This window comes from Arachis hypogaea, chromosome 16 (genome assembly GCF_003086295.3).
Source record: "Arachis hypogaea cultivar Tifrunner chromosome 16, arahy.Tifrunner.gnm2.J5K5, whole genome shotgun sequence".
In the NCBI taxonomy this organism is placed as follows: Eukaryota; Viridiplantae; Streptophyta; class Magnoliopsida; order Fabales; family Fabaceae; genus Arachis; species Arachis hypogaea.
This window is the reverse complement of record NC_092051.1, coordinates 81,117,659-81,121,445: the sequence shown is the minus strand read 5'-3', so window position 1 is coordinate 81,121,445 and position 3,787 is coordinate 81,117,659. Positions and strand designations below refer to the sequence as shown.

Below are 3,787 nucleotides of genomic sequence, written 5' to 3'. Positions count from 1 at the left end.
TTAATCCTCTCTTATCACCATTAGATGCCTTGATATGTGTGTTAAGTGATTTCAGAGATTACAGGGCAGGAATGGCTCAGAGGATGGAAAGGAAGCATGCAAAAGTGGAAGGAATACAAGAAGTTGGAGAAATTGCTAAGCTGTCCAGCCTGACCTCTTCGCACTCAAACAGCTATAACTTTAGCTACAGAGATCCAAACGACGCGGTTCGAGTTACGTTGGAAAGCTAACGTCCGGGACTTCGATTTGATATATAATATGCCATAGTTGCTCTGACGCTAGGCGACGTGACTGCGTGCTCCATGCGGCCGCGTCGCAAGTAACGAAAATCAGCGAATCTGAATTTGCAACCAGCAAATTCTGGGCTGTTTCTGACCCAGTTTGCGGCCCAGAAAACACAGATTAGAGGCTATAAAGTGGAGGAATGCATCCATTCATGAGCAGGCTCTCATAATTCACAATTTTAGGAGTAGATGTAGTTTTTAGAGAGAGAGGTTCTCGCCTCTCTCTTAGGATTAGGATTTAGGATTTCTCTTAGTTTTAGGAGTAGCTCTCAATCCCAGGTTCTTTATTTTTATTTATTTTTCCAATTTAATTTATGAACATCTATGCCAGATTTAATTTCTTTTGTTAATGCAATTCGAGGTATTTCAGATTTAAGATTGCTTTGCTTTATTTATATTGATGCTCTGTTTAAGATTGCTTTTAATTTAAATTGGATATTTTCTCCCTTTTCGCTTTGGTTAGGTAATTGGTAACACTTGAGTTGTCAAACGCAGGAGTGGTTGAAATTGGCTGATTTTGCTTTAGCTAGGACTGCTCTAACACTAGTCTCTCCACAGGAGTTGACTAGGACTTGAGGATCAAGCTAATTAGTCCACTTGACTTAACACTAGTCTCATACCTTGCCAAGAGTTTATTTTACAGTTATTTATTTATTTTTATTGCTCGAAAATATACCTGTGCGCATTGCCCAATTTCCAAAACCCCCAATTTACAATCTTCATAACCAATAATAAGAACATACTTTCCTGCAATTCCTTGAGAAGACGACCTGAGGTTTGAATACTCGGTTATCAATTTCAAAGGGGTTTGTTACTTGTGACAACCAAAACGTTTGTACGAAGGGATTTCTGTCATTTTAGAGACTATATCTACAACGCGATTGTTTTTATGACATTCTTTACTGGCAAAAATCCCAACGTCAAAATGGTGCCGTTGCCGGGGAGTTGCAATAGAGTGTTAATTTTATTAATTAGAATTTATTTATTTGCATTTTATTTAATTTTGCTACTATGAGCTGCATGTTTCTTCCGTCAAATGACGCGTTCACTTCCTGAACCGCGCTTGCTAATATTTGATCCTGAAATTGAAAGGACTATTTCACGAATAAGGCGAGAACAGCGTAGGTTAGCCCGCTCTGAGGGCGGATTTGAAAGTGAATCTGAGGAAGAAACCAGCCCCTGTTCTACTGATTCGGTTGTTTTATGTGCAGAAAACATGGCAGCTAGAAGAGTTTCCATTCAGGAGGAAGGAGCTCCTGATTTTACAATGCAACCGTTTCAAGCGCATCATCCAGCGGTAGCTATGGATTTTGAAATAAAGACCACACTGCTAAATTTGATGCCCAAGTTTCATGGCCTACCTGCTCAAGAGCCTATCAAGCACTTGAGAGATTTTCACGCAGCCTGTTCTACTATCAGGCGTGATGGCACTGATGAAACTTCAATTCTGCTGAAAGCTTTCCCGTTCTCTCTTGAGGAAAAAGCAAGAGAGTGGTACTACACTCAACCTATAGCAAATGTATCCAACTGGGATACACTTAGAAAGGAGTTTCTGGAGAAATTCTTTCCATCTGAAGTTACTGATAAACTGAGGAAGGATATCTCTACAATTGTTCAGGATGACAATGAGACTATCTTTGAATACTGGGAGCGCTTCAATAATCTTCTGGAAGCATGCCCCCACCACATGATTGACAAGATTGTGCTACTCAGCTATATCACACAAGGTATGAGGCCCCAAGATAAGACCACATTGGAAAGTGCCAGCAATGGGTCTATGAAGAAGTACAAGACCACTGATGAAGCTTGGCAATTGATTAGTGATTTAGCTGAATCTACTCGGAACCACAGACAGAAGCAAGGCCGTTCAAAAGCCGTTGCAGAAGTATCTTCTAGCATAGAGAATGCTGCTCTAAATCGAAGCATCTGTGAGATGACCAACCTGCTGAAGCAAATGCAGTTGAGTCAACAAGCTCAGCAAACTCAACCGCAGTAAAACCAACAACTAGTTCCACAAAGAATTTGCGGAATTTGTGCTGATTACAGCCATTACACTGATGAATGCCCGCAGCTCCAACAAGAAGACAACATGGTGGCATCCACTCACAACTTCTATGACCGCCCCAACCAAGGGTACAATCAAAGTGGAAATAATAACCATGGATGGCAGGACAATTCAAACCAGAATTGGAGAGACAACAATAATAGGGGAGGCAGAGATAACCAGGGAAATCAGAGGTGGAATAATAACAACAACAGGCAACAAAATCAACCTTACCGAGCACCTCACCTGAGGCAAAACTAAGGACCACCGAACAATCAGCAGTAAACCTCTCAATTTACTCATTCTTCTGTATCTTCTAATGAATATTTATTACAAGCTTTTGAGAAAAGACAACTGGCCATGGAGAATACCATCGTGAACAGTATTAATGCCAGTCTGAATGGTTTCACCTCTACTCTGCAAGCTTTTATGACACAACTTGGTTCAGCACAAAATTCCAGTAACCAACCTTCAAGCACCACTGGAATCCCCTCTCAACCATTACCCAATCCAAAGGGAGGCATTAATGCCATCACCCTGAGGTCCGGAACCACACTGCAGGAGAGGAATCAGGAGGAACCAAGCTCACCAGAATACGCCTCAGCTGAAGAGGTGGTAGAAATCGAAGATGTTGAAGAGGAAGAGGACATACAGGACATAGCTGAAGAAGAGATAGCTCAACCACAGGAAGAAGCACAAAAAGGCGCAGGCACCACAGAAAACACTACTCCCATTCCATTTCCACAACTTGCAAGGAAGCCCAGGAAGCAGCTGGAACCTGATCCTAAAATGGTAGAAATATTCAAAAAGGTTGAGGTAACTGTTCCCCTTTTTGATGTTATTCAGCAGGTACCTAAATATGAAAAGTTTCTAAAAGACTTATGTATCCATAAAGACAAAATTAATTAATTAGAAATTATTCCTTTAGGTAGTTCTATATCTGCTTTAATGGGAGGATTACCTGAAAAATGTAGTGATCCAGGTCCTTGCATAGTTAGTTGTACTATTGGTGGTGTAGTAATTTATGATTGCATGTGTGATTTAGGAGCATGTGTCAGTATAATGCCTTTGTCTATATATGATGTTTTAAGGCTCCCTCCCTTAAAAAGGTCGGCAGCTCGTTTTGTGTTAGCAGATAAAAGCATTATTACAGTGGCTGGAGTTGCTGAAGATGTTTTGGTGAACATTAAAGGGCTCATATTTCCCACTGATTTTTATATCTTGGAGATGCCCTATAATGATTCAGATAAGCCATCATCAATCCTACTTGGAAGACCATTCCTAAAGACATCAAAATTCAAATTGGATGCTTTTTCAGGAATATACTCCTTTGAAATAGATGGCCGCATAGTGATCTTCAATCTGAATGGAGTCATTAACAACCCCCCCCCAGAAGATCGTTCTATCTTCCAGTGTGATGTCATAGACGAAAGTGTGGCTGAAGTCCAAAAAGAAGAGT

At 40.7% G+C, this 3,787-nt stretch overlaps 1 non-coding gene across 1 annotated transcript; it reads right to left on the bottom strand.

The window, feature by feature from the left end:
- Positions 1–1,869: 1,869 nt before the first annotated feature.
- On the bottom strand, positions 1,870–1,977 carry LOC112761290 (small nucleolar RNA R71). Its single transcript, XR_003181691.1, has one exon. It is a non-coding gene; the product is annotated as a small nucleolar RNA R71 (small nucleolar RNA).
- Between the last annotated feature and the right edge of the window lie 1,810 nt (positions 1,978–3,787).